The sequence below is a fragment of the Colius striatus genome, unplaced genomic scaffold (genome assembly GCF_028858725.1).
Source record: "Colius striatus isolate bColStr4 unplaced genomic scaffold, bColStr4.1.hap1 scaffold_35, whole genome shotgun sequence".
Taxonomy (NCBI): Eukaryota; Metazoa; Chordata; class Aves; order Coliiformes; family Coliidae; genus Colius; species Colius striatus.
In genome coordinates this window covers 702,165-715,137 of record NW_026908519.1, presented here as the reverse complement: position 1 = coordinate 715,137, position 12,973 = coordinate 702,165, and positions in this window count along the sequence as shown.

The following is a 12,973-nucleotide window of genomic DNA, read 5'->3' as shown; positions in this document are numbered from 1 at the left end:
GCCCCAGGCGTGTCCGTACAGGCAGCAGCACTCGCTGTACGGCACCTGCCCGTCCCGCCGCGCCCCCCGCACACCAGGTCCGGCCGCGGCTCCTGCCAGCACACGGCCCGCGCCGCCGCTGCGCGGGGGGCTGCCGTCACGCGCCGCGACCACCCCCCGCACAGCACCACACACCCCCAGATCCGCGCTGGCCCCGCCGAATGCGCTTGGGGACTCCAAAGACTCCCCCAAAAACACCCCAAAACTCCCCCTTTTGTCCCTCGGAACTCCACCAAAACGCAACTTTTTCACTCAAAACTCCACCAAAACTCCCCTTTTCCTCTCAAATCTCCTCTAAACTCCCACTTTTGCCTCAGAGCTTCACCAAACCTCACTTTTTCCCCTCAAAAGTCCCCCCAAACCCCCCTTTTATCCCTTAAGACCTCAAAACCCCTCCTTTTCCCCTCAAAAGTCCTCTAAACTCCCATCTCTTTCCTCAAAACTCCCCCAACACTCACTTTTTGGCTCCAAACTCCCCCAAAACCTCATTTTTCCTCTCAAAACCCCCCTTTTATCCTTTAAGACACCAAATCTCCCCCTTTTCCCCTCAGAACTCCCCCAAAACCCAACTTTTCCCCTCAAATTTCCTCTAAGCTCCCACTTTTGCCTCAAAACTTCACCAAACCTCACTTTTGGACTCAACCCCCTGCCCCCAAAACCCCCCTTTTCCCCCTCAAGATCACCAAACTCCCCATTTATCCCCTCAAAACTCCCCCAACTCGCACTTTTTGACTCACTCCCCCAAACCCCCCCTTTTTTCCCTCAAAACCCCACTTTTGACCCTCAAGACCCGAAGACTACCCCTTTTCCCCTGAAAACTGCCCCCAAACCCCCCTTTTTCCCCTCAAAACCCCAAATTCCCCATTCATCCCCTCAAAACTCCGCCAACCCTCACTTTTGGACTTAAAACTCCCCCAAAACCCCCTTTTTCCCCTCAAAACCCCCCTTTTATCCTTTAAGGTCCTTGAAACTTCCCCTTTTCCCCTCAAAACCCCACTTTTCCCCTCAAATCTCCACTAAACTCCCACTTTCTCCTCAAAACTTCTTAAAAACCCCACTTTTTCCCCACAAAACCCCCAAAGCCCCACTTTTCCCCTCAAAACTCTAACAAACACTTTTTCCTCTAAATTCCAAGAAATCCTTTTTTTTCCCACAATACTCCACCAAAATCCTACTTTTTCCCTCAAAACTCCTTCAAGACATGACTTTTTCCCTCCAAAACACCACAAAAACCCCACTTTTTCCTCAAAACTCCACTGAAACCCCTTTTTTCCTAAAAACTCCATCAAAATCCCACTTTTTTACTCTGAAAGCCCCCCAAACCCCCAGTTTTTCCCTCCAAACTCTGCCAGAATCTCAATTTGCCTTCAAAATTGCACCACAACTCCATCAAAAACCCCCTTTTCCCCTCAAATCTCTACTACCACTTTTTCCCTCAAAACCCCTTCAAAACCCAACTTTTTCCCACAAAAACACACCTTTTCCTCTCAAAGCTCCACTGAACTCCACCTTCTCCCCTCAAAACCCCCCTTTTATCCCTTAAGACCCCAAAACCTCCCCTCTTTCCCCTCAAAACCTCCGTTTTTCCCCTCAACCCCCCCCTTTTCCCCTCAAAAACCCCTCTTTTAACCCTTAGGACCCCAAAACCTCCCATTTTCCCCTCAAACCCGCAATTTTTCCCATCAAACTCCCCTTTTTCCCTCAAAACCCCTCTTTTATCCCTTAAGACCCCAAAAACTCCCCATTTTCTCCTCAAAACCCCCTTTTTATCCCTTAAGATCCTAAAACTCCCCCTTTTTTGCCCTCAAATCTTCCCTTTTATCCCCTAAGACCCCAAACCTTCCTTTTTCCCCTCAAAACCACCTTTTATCCCTTAAGATCCCCAATCTCCCCCCCTTTCCCCTCAAAACCCCCCTTTTATCCTTTAAGACTCCACAACTCTCCCTTTTTCCCCAAAAAGTCTCCTTTTATCCCTTAAGACCACAAAATCTCCCCTTTTTCCCCTCAAATCCTTTGTTTTTCCCCTCACCCCAGCCCTTTTTCCCTCAAACTCAACTTTTTCCCTCAAAACTCCACCAAAACTCCCCTTTTCCCCTCAAAACTCCTCTAAACTCCCACTTTTGCCTCAAAACTTCACCAAACCTCACGTTTTGGCTCAAAACTCCCCCCAAACCCCCCTTTTCCCCCTCAATACCCCCACTTTTGCCCCTCAAACACCCCATTTATCTCCTCAAAACTCCCCCAAAACCCCCCTTTTTCCCCCTCAAAACCTCTCTTATCCCTTAAGACCCCAAAACCTCCCCATTTTCTCCTCAAAATCCCCTTTATCCCCTCAACCCCCTCCTTTTCGACTCAAACCCCTTTTATCCCTTAAGACCCCAAAAACCCCCTTTTTCCCCTCAAAACCCCCCTTTTAACCCTTAAGACTCCAAAACTCTCCCTTTTTCTCCTCTAAAGTCTCCTTTTATCCCTTAAGACCCCGAAATCTCCCCTTTTTGCCCTCAGAACCCTTTTTCCCTTCAACACCTACTTTTTCCCTCAAAACACCACCAAAACTCCCCTTTTCCCCTCAAAACTCCTCTAAACTCCCACTTTTGCCTCACAACTTCACCAAAACCTCACTTTTTGGCTCAAAACTCCCCCCAAACCCCCCTTTTTCCTCTCAAAAGCCCCCTTTCATCCCTTAAGATCCCCAAATCTCTCCTTTTTCTCCTCAAAACCTTCCTTTTTCCTACTAAAACCCCCCTTTTCCTCTCAAAAACTCCTCTTTTAACCCTTAAGACCCCAAAATCTCCCCTTTTTCCCCTCAAAACCCCCGTTTTATTCCTTAAGACCCCCAAACCCGCCTTTATCCCCTCAAAATCTCCGTTTTTCCCCTCAACGCCCCCTTTTTCCCTTCAAAACCTCTCTTTTATCTCTTAAGATCCCCAAACCTCCCTTTTTTCACCTCAAAACCCCTTTTTATCCCTTAAGATCCTAAAACTCCCCCTTTTTCCCCTCAAAACCCCTCTTTTATCCTTTAAGACCACAAAACCTCCCATTTTCCCCTCAAAACCCCCTTTATCCCCTCAAAACCCCCCTTTTCGACTCAACCCCTCCTTTTATCCCTTACGACCCCAAAACCCCCCTTTTTCCCCTCAAAACGCCTCTTTTATCCCTTTACACCCCAAAACCTCCAATTTTCCCCTCAAAACCTCCATTTTTCCCCTCAAACCCCCCCTTTTCTTCTCAAAACCCCTCTTTTATCCCTTAAGACCCCAAAACCCCTTTTCCCCCTCAAAACCCCCTTTTTCCCGCCTTTAGACCCAAAGCCGCCCCTTTTCCCCTCAGCGCCAGGCCCCGCCCCTCCCCTCGGCCCGTCCATTTCTCACGGGGGGGGGGTGCGAAACAAACCCCCCTCATTTTATACATTTTATTCTGTAACAGTGTGTGTTGGGGTGGGGGGTCCCCCAAACCTCCCCCCGCGACCCCCCAACACTGAGAGGGGGGAGCACAGCGGGTGCCAAGGGGGGACACACACATAGGTGCCCCCCCCCCCGCCATCATCCCGAGGGCCACAATGCCGCCCCCCCCCGCCTTAAATCTCTTGATCTACACAATAAATACGGCGGGGGGCGGCTCAGGCGCGGGGGAGGCAGCGGGGGGGCGTCGGCAGCGGCGGGGCCAGGCCGGGGGGGCACAGGCAGCGGAACGAGCCCGCGGTGTTGAGGCAGCGGCCGGGCTGGCAGCGGGGGGGGGCCGAACACTCGTCCATGTCTGGGGAGGGCGGCGGCACAGAAGGGGTTAATGGGGTATTGGGGGGGGATGGGATGGGGGGTGGGGATGGGGAGGGCTCAGGGTGCTGGGGAGGGGGTTTGGGTGCTGAGGAAGGAGTTTTGGAGGGGGTTTGGGTGCTGGGGTGGGCTGGGTGCTGGGGAGGGGGTTTGGGTGCTGAGGAGGGCCCTGGGAGCTACGGAGGGGGTTGGGTTCTGAGGGAGGGGATCAGGGTGCTGGGGAGGGGGAGTTGGGTGCTGGGGAGGGAGTTTGGGTGATGGGGAGGGGGTTTGGGTGCTGGAGGTGGGCTCAGGGTGCTGGGGAGGGGGTCTGGGCACTGGGGTGGGAGTTGGGAGAGCTCAGGGTGCTGGGGAGGGGGTTTGGGTGCTGGGGAGGGGGTTGGGAGAGATCAGGGTGCTGGGGAGGGGGTTGGGAGGGCTTGGGATGCTGGGGAGGGGGTTTAGGTGTTGGGGGTGGGGTCAGGGTGCTGGGGAGGGTATTGGGAAGGGGGTTTGGGTGCTGGGGGTGGGCTCAGGGTGCTGGGGAGGGGGTTTGGGTGCTGGGGAGGGGGTTTGAGTGCTGGGGGTGGGCTCTGGGTGCTGGGGAGGGGGTCTGGGCACTGGGGTGGGCTCTGGGTGCTGGGAGGGGAGTCAGGGTGCTGAGGGGGAGGGGGATTGGTGCTGGAGGGATAAAAACGCCCCCCAAAGGGGTCCTGAGATGGGGGGGGTGGGGGGCTACGCGCGACCTTCTTAGTGAGGCACTTGGGGTCCCATCATGGGGGTGCATGGAGGGGTCAGCTGGATCCCTCCCATTGCCACGGGATGAGTGGGGGATGTTGAGGGGTCCCTGTGTTAGCGGGGGGGTGCCCCGAGGCTCCCACCTGAGCGGCGCTCGGGGCACAGGGCGCAGTCCACGCCCCAGGCGTGTCCGTACAGGCAGCAGCACTCGCTGTACGGCACCTGCCCGTCCCGCCGCGCCCCCCGCACACCAGGTCCGGCCGCGGCTCCTGCCAGCACACGGCCCGCGCCGCCGCTGCGCGGGGGGCTGCCGTCACGCGCCGCGACCACCCCCCGCACAGCGCTACACACCCCCAGATCCGCGCTGGCCCCGCAGAATGCGCTTGGGGACTCCAAAGACTCCCCCAAAAACACCCCAAAACTCCCCCTTTTGTCCCTCGGAACTCCACCAAAACGCAACTTTTTCACTCAAAACTCCACCAAAACTCCCCTTTTCCCCTCAAATCTCCTCTAAACTCCCACTTTTGCCTCAGAGCTTCACCAAACCTCACTTTTTGCCCTCAAAAGTCCCCCCAAACCCCCCTTTTATCCCTTAAGACCTCAAAACCCCTCCTTTTCCCCTCAAAAGTCCTCTAAACTCCCATCTCTTTCCTCAAAACTCCCCCAACACTCACTTTTTGGCTCCAAACTCCCCCAAAACCTCATTTTTCCTCTCAAAACCCCCCTTTTATTATTTAAGACACCAAATCTCCCCCTTTTCCACTCAGAACTCCCCCAAAACCCAACTTTTCCCCTCAAATTTCCTCTAAGCTCCCACTTTTGCCTCAAAACTTCACCAAACCTCACTTTTGGACTCAACCCCCTGCCCCCAAAACCCCCCTTTTCCCCCTCAAGACCCCCAAACTCCCCATTTATCCCCTCAAAACTCCCCCAACCCGCACTTTTTGACTCACCCCCCCCAAACCCCCCCTTTTTTCCCTCAAAACCCCACTTTTGCCCCTCAAGACCCCAAGACTACCGCTTTTCCCCTGAAAACTGCCCCCAAACCCCCCTTTTTCCCCTCAAAACCCCAAATTCCCCATTTATCCCCTCAAAACTCCGCCAGCCCTCACTTTTGGACTCAAAACTCCCCCAAAACCCCCTTTTTCCCCTCAAAACCCCCCTTTTATCCTTTAAGGTCCTTGAAACTTCCCCTTTTCCCCTCAAAACCCCACTTTTCCCCTCAAATCTCCACTAAACTCCCACTTTCTCCTCAAAACTTCTTAAAAACCCCACTTTTTCCCCACAAAATCCCCAAAGCCCCACTTTTCCCCTCAAAACTCTGACAAACACTTTTTCCTCTAAATTCCAAGAAATCCTTTTTTTTCCCACAATACTCCACCAAAATCCTACTTTTTCCCTCAAAACTCCTTCAAGACATGACTTTTTCCCTCCAAAACACCACAAAAACCCCACTTTTTCCTCAAAACCTCTCTTTTATCCCTTAAGATCCCCAAACCTCCCTTTTTTTCACCTCAAAACCCTTTTTTATCCCTTAAGATCCTAAAACTCCCTTTTTTCCCCTCAAAACCCCTCTTTTATCCCTTAAGATGCCCAAATCTCCTGTTTTTCCCCTCAAAACCCCCTTTTTCCCCTCAAAACCCCTCTTTTATCCCTTTAGACCCCAAACCCTCCCATTTTCCCCTCAAAACCTCCATTTTTCCCCTCAAACCCCCCCTTTTCCTCTCAAAACCCCTCTTTTATCCCTTAAGACCCCAAAACCCCTTTTTCCCCTCAAAACCCCCTTTTTCCCGCCTTTAGACCCAAAGCCGCCCCTTTTCCCCTCAGCGCCAGGCCCCGCCCCTCCCCTCGGCCCGTCCATTTCTCACGGGGGGGGGGTGCGAAACAAACCCCCCTCATTTTATACATTTTATTCTGTAACAGTGTGTGTTGGGGTGGGGGGTCCCCCAAACCTCCCCCCGCGACCCCCCAACACTGAGAGGGGGGAGCACAGCGGGTGCCAAGGGGGGACACACACATAGGTGCCCCCCCCCCCCCCGCCATCATCCCGAGGGCCACAATGCCGCCCCCCCCCCGCCTTAAATCTCTTGATCTACACAATAAATACGGCGGGGGGCGGCTCAGGCGCGGGGGAGGCAGCGGCGGGGCCAGGCCGGGGGGGCACAGGCAGCGGAACGAGCCCGCGGTGTTGAGGCAGCGGCCGGGCTGGCAGGGGGGGGGGCCCGAACACTCGTCCACGTCTGGGGAGGGCGGCGGCACAGAAGGGGTTAATGGGGTATTGGGGGGGGGATGGGATGGGGGTGGGGATGGGGAGGGCTCAGGGTGCTGGGGAGGGGGTTTAGGTGCTGGGGAAGGAGTTTTGGAGGGGGTTTGGGTGCTGGGGTGGGCTGGGTGCTGGGGAGGGGGTTTAGGTGCTGGGGGAGGGGGTTTGGGTGCTGGGGAAGGAGTTTTGGAGGGGGTTTGGGTGCTGAGGGAGGGAGTTTGGGTGCTGAGGAGGGCCCTGGGAGCTAGGGAGGGGATTTGGGTGCTGGGGAGGGGATTTGGGTGCTCGGGAGGGGATTTGGGTGCTGGGGAGGGGGATAGGGAGGGGGTTTGGATGCTGAGGGAGGGGGTTTGGGAGGGGGCCTGGGTGCTGAGGGAGGGGGTTTGGGTGCTGGGGAGGACTCTGGGTGCTGGGGAAGGGGACCCGAGTGCTGGGGAGGGGATCAGGGTGCTGGGGAGGGGGTTTGGGTGCTGGGGAAGGAGTTTTGGAGGGGGGCTGGGTGCTGGGGAGGGCTCTTGGTGCTGAGGGAGGTGGTTTGGATGCTGGGGAGGGGGTTTGGGTGCTGGGGGAGGGCTCAGGGTGCTGGGGAGGGGGATAGGGAGGGAATTTGGGTGCCGAGGAGGGAATTTGGGAGGGGTTTGGGTGCTGGGGCAGGGCTCTGGGTGCTGGGGCGAGCTCAGTCTTGAAAGGGGGCTCCTGGTGTTGGGGAGTGGTCAGGGTGTTGGGGGAGGGGTCAGTCTGGTTGGGGGGGTTCAGACTGAAAGGGGGCTCAGGCTGATTTGAGGGAGTCAGGCTGGTTTGGGGGCTCAGGCTGGTGTGGGGGTGTCTGTGTTTTGGGAGGCTCAATCTGGTGTGGGGGTGTCTGTGTTTTGGGGGGCTCAGGCTGGTTTGGGGGGTTCAGGCTGGTTTGGGGGTGTCTGTGTTTTGGAGGGCTCAGGCTAATTTTGGGGGGCTCAGGCTGGTGTGGGGGTGTCTATGTTTTGGGGGGCTCAGGCTGGTTTGGGGGCTCAGGCTGGCTTGAGGGCTCAGTCTGATTTGGGGGTGTCAGTGTGTTTTGGGGGGCTCAGTCTGGTTTGGGGGCTCAGGTTGGTTTTGGGGGGCTCAGTCTGGTCTGGGGGGCTCAGTGTGTTTTGGGGGACTCAGGCTGGTGTGGGGGTGTTTGTGGTTTGGGGGCTCAGGCTGGTCTGGGGGGCTCAGACTGGTTTTGGGGGCCTCAGGCTGGTGTGGGGGTGTCTGTGTTTTGAGGGGCTCAGGCTTGTTTGGGGGGCTCAGGCTGGTGTGGGGGTGTCTGTGTTTTGGGGGGCTCAGGCTGGTTTTGGGGGACAGTGTGTTTTGGGGGGCTCAGGCTGGTGTGGGAGTGTCTGTGTTTTGGGGGGCTCAGACTGGTTTTGGGGGATAGTGTGTTTTGGGGGGCTCAGGCTGGTGTGGGGGTGTCTGTGTTTTGGGGGGCTCAGGCTGGTGTGGGGGTGTCTCACCGACACAGTCGAGCTGCGCCGGGCCCAGCCGGTAGCCGGGGTCGCAGCTGCAGGTGAAGCTGTCGGGGAGCCGGACGCAGCGCCCGTGGTGGCACCCAGTGAGCACCAACACTCCTCCCCTGGGGCTGGGGGGGTCAGGCTGGGGGTCAGCACCCCAAAATACATTCCCTAAGGAATACATTGACCAGGGTCTTGTAGTTAAGGTAACAGCCAAGGTAACCGAAGGAATACGTTGACCAGGGTCTTGTAGTTCAGGTAACAGCCAAGGTAACCTAAGGAATACGTTGACCAGGGTCTTGTGGCTAAGGTAACACGTCCCCATCAGGTGTGGTATGTAACTCTTGCAGTTTGATCCTTATGTGATTCAAAGGAATACTTACTTAATCCATAGGTGTGTGAGTTATTTGAAGTGCTGAGCTGATTGGTCTCTTACTAACTAGGTGCTTAACAAGTGCTTCTGGTGGTGATAAGTGGTTCACTAAAATAATTGTGTGTGTGCAAGAAGAAGGGACCTTTAGAGATGATCTAGTCCAACCTCCCATGGCAAAGCAGGTCCACCTAGATCAGGTCACACAGGAACATGTCCAGGTGTGTTGGGAAGCCCCCCAGAGAAGGCTACTCCCCACCCTCCCTGGGCAGCCTGTGCCCATGCTCCGTCACCCTGACAGTGAACTAGTTTTTCCTTAGGGTTAAATCATAGAATGATAGAATGGTAGGGGTTGGAAGGGAGCTTTCCCCTTCTCCTTGGCTCCTTGACCACTTGTGAGAGTTGGTTGTCACGAGCACTGTGCAGGAAGCTCCTGGCCTGTGTGTGCTTGGCTGAGTGGCTTTGCCAGCAAATATCAGGGGTGTTGAGGTCCCCGTGAGGACCGGGGATGATGATTGTGAGGCAGCTCTGAGCTCTCAGCATCTGAGACTCGATGTGTGCCTCGAGGAGACTGAACCTTGTGGACAAGTAACGTGTGATGTGAGCTGTGTGTTGTAGGAAGCACCGCAGCAGGAACAGGCTGAGCTGATGAAGAACGAGGTGTGGAGGCTCGTTGGCGCCCTGCAGCCTCCATTTCCCATCACCCCCAGCGCCTCGCTGCCGGCCAAAGCTGCGGGCGGGAGCCGCGGTGCCTGCCGGGAGTTGTAGTTGTGCGGCGGCGCCTGGCAGGAGGCGCCGTGCGGCGGAGGGGGGGGGCCTCGGGTTCCCAGCGTGCTCCGCGCGGAGCCCGCGCTCGTGCCCTGCTCGCGTGCCGGCTCCTCCTCCTCCTCCCTCGGGCTCCTCTTTGTCCTCAGGGTCTCTGTGAAAGGATTCTCGCCCTGGAAAGAGAAGATTCACAGTGCTCAGCGGACCGGGGATGATGATTGTGAGGCAGCTCTGAGCCGTTTCTTCGAAGGCCCGATGCACTTCTTCTTCCTGCTCAGGTGGCCTAGAGTAAAGTGCTATAGTAGGATCACCCACACTAGCCTGCCCCTTTGTTTTCACCCAAAAGCACTCACCCCAGCCCTCATCCCCACCCAGGCAGAGCTCAATGTGCTCTAACTGCTCTCTCACCTAGAGAACAACTCCAGCCCCTCGGCCCAGTTGCCTGTGTTTCCTAAACAGCACGTAGCCATGGCTGGCTGTGCTCCAGCCCCGTGAGCTGGCCCAGCACGTCCGTGTCACTGGCGTGAGATCATGGGCGCCCTATCTCTGCACCCACATCTCTAGTTCCCCCTGCTCACTCCCCAGGCTGTGTGCGTTGGTGTACAGGCAACACAGGGGCTCCCTCCAGCAGATGGGTTTCCCTGGCCCCTGGCAGGCCACACCTTTCCCCCCTCCTTGTCCCATCTACGGACGGGTGTCTCGATGCCTCTTCACAATGAGTCACCCCCAAGGAGCAGCCCTTGCTTTTTACAGGGCCTGTTGCCAGGGGCACAGTTGGTGGTGTATTGGTTGTTGAGATTTGCCCACCCAGACCGTGTTCATTCATGACCACATTTATTAGAGCTACAAAGGTATAATTTATTGGAACACGGGAGGGAGGGTCACGAAGGGGAGAGGGTCGTGTACCAGAGAGTGGCAAAGCGGAGAGGGGAGAGGGTCGCGATGCGGAGAGAGCCTTGAAGTGGAGAGGGACGTGGAGAGTGTCATGAACATAGAGAGGGTCTTGAAGCTGGAGTCCTGAAGCTGGAGTCCTGAAGCTGGAGTCCTGAAGCGGGGAGTCTTGAAGCTGGAGTCCTGAATCTGGAGTCCTGAAGTTGGAGTCCTGAAGCTGGAGTCCTGAAGCTGGAGTCCTGAAGCTGGAGTCCTAAAGCGGGGAGTCCTGAAGCGGGGAGTCCTGAAGCTGGAGTCCTGAAGCGGGGAGTCTTGAAGCTGGAGTCCTGAAGCTGGAGTCCTGAAGTTGGAGTCCTGATGCGCAGAGTCCTGAAGCTGGAGTCCTGAAGCTGGAGTCCTGAAGCGGGGAGTCCTGAAGCTGGAGTCCTGAAGCGGTGAGTCCTGAAGCTGGAGTTCTGAAGCGAGGAGTCTTGAAGTGGAGAGGGTCACATAGTAGAGAGAGTCGTGAAGTGTAGAGGGTCGTGGAGGGGGTCGTGAACTGGAGGGTCTTGAAGTGGAGAGGGTCGTTAAGCGTGAGTCGTGGAGACAGTCTTGAAGTGGAGAAAGTTGTAAAGCTGCAAGGCTCTTGGAGAGGGTCTTGAAGTGGTGAGTCATGAAGCGCAGAGTTGTGGAGGGTGCCCGAAGTGCAGAGTCTTGAAGTGGAAAGGGTCATGAAGCAGAGAGTCGTGACCTTGAGATGTTTGTGAACTATAGAGTGTCGAGAAGCAGAGAGTCGTGAAGTAGAGAGGGTTGTGAAACTGAAAGGATCGTGGAGAAGGTCCTGAAGTGGTGGAGGGTCGTGGAGAGGGTCGGAAGCATCGAGTCTTGGAAGTGGAGAGGGTCGTGAAGTGGAGAGTTGTGAAGTTGAGAAGTTTGTGAAGTGTAGAGAGTCTTGGAGAGTCGTGAAGTGCAGGTGGTGGGAAGCACAGAGTGGTGAAGTGGAGAGGGACGCGAAGCGGAGAGTGGTGGAGAGAGTCGTGGAGACAGTCACGAAGCTGAAATAGTGAAGAGGGTCGCGAAGCGGAGAGTGGTGGAGAGAGTCATGTACCTTAGAGTCCCGGAGTGGGGAGTGGGGAAGTGGGGAGGGTCGTTTACCTTAGAGTCATGAAGTGGGGAGTCGGGAAGTGGGGAGAGTCGTAAAGCAGAGAGGGTCACGAAGCGGAGGGTCCAAGGTCTTGTGCTGCAATGGATTCTGACACTAGAGCGGCACTCTGACATCAATATTTCCGTGGTGTTGCAAAGAGGAGCCTTGGCATTCGTTTGTAGTGCCGGGACCCATACTGTGGTGGATCGACCTCCATGGGCTCTTCCCGATCCTGAGGTGGATCCACCTCCATGGGCTCCTCCTGATCCTTTGGTGGATCCACTTCCATTGGCTCCACCCTGTCAGCTGCTGGAGGAAAAGCCATTGCAGCAGGAGCAAGAAGAGTTGCGGGAGGAGGAAAAAATGGTGCGGGAGGAGGAAAAAATGGTGCGGGAGGAGGAAAAAATGGTGCGGGAGGAGGAAAAGGGAGGGGAAAGGCAGCCATCGGTGCAGGGGGGCAAGTCGTTGTTGCAGGCATTGCTGGAGGAAAGGCAGGAGGTGCTGGAGGAGGAAAGGTGAACGTTGGTGGTACAGGAAAAGCCATTGGTGCAGGGGGAAAAGCTGGCGGAAAGGCAGGTGCTGCTGGAGGAGGAAAGGCAGGTGTTGCTGCTGCTTTGTTGATCTTGAGAAGTCTCTGAAGCCACATCTTCACCCTCCTGAACTTCTTCCCTTCTTGGCCAGGCAGAGATGAGCAACTGCTGTCTTTGGTGCTAAGGATCCCCGTCCAAGTGTGTGGAGGTCACGACGCCAGGAGCTCTGCAGCTGAGAGTCAAGTGCCGTGTGTCGGTTGGTATGCTAATGGGGTTAACGGACATGGCAGGAGACAGCGTGATGTCAGCAGCACACGCTGGGGTGAATGCAAATGTCCACGCGGACGACTGTGATTGGCTCCCGTGTGTGTTGGCTTGGCAGCGTGAGCTTAGGACTAGATGATGGTCAAGGCCTTTTCCAAGCAAACTAATGCTATGATTTGATGAAAGGTAGCGTGGTGTGGGAGGAAGAGGAGGGCTGTGAAGGGGCAGAGGGCCCCTTCCTGGGAGTGTCCCCTCTGTGTCCATTGCTAAAGGAGGGCCGTAGCAGGGATTGGGTCTGACCTGTGGTTTCTGGGTGTTAAGTAGGAGAAACACAGCACGTCACAAGGCAAGGCTGCTGCGGCTTTCAAAGCTACCCTTGAACTGGATTTGTGACTTAGGCACCTTGATCTTGTAGAGAGGGCTTGGATGGGATTGCCGAGTGGGTGGCCTCCACAGTGCTCCAAAATATGCCTTTCTTGGCTGCTGAGAAGTGCCAGTGGGCTGATGCTTCTTGTCCAAGTGGTGCTTTGCAGCCCTACTTTCCTGACTTTGGGCCAGAGCCCTTCCGAGTGGGCTTGTCAAGCCCCAGAAGTGCCTTCTAAGCTGCACTGGATCTCATGGATGTGAAGCCGTGCCGTTGGTTGCCTTCTCTCCTTTGGCACTTAGTGCAGGGAGCTTTGGCTGCTTGTCTGTCAGCATCAGGATGTTGTGAGTTCAAGGCTCCTGCCTTCCATTGGCTGCATCCTGTTGGCTCTGCAGACTGGGA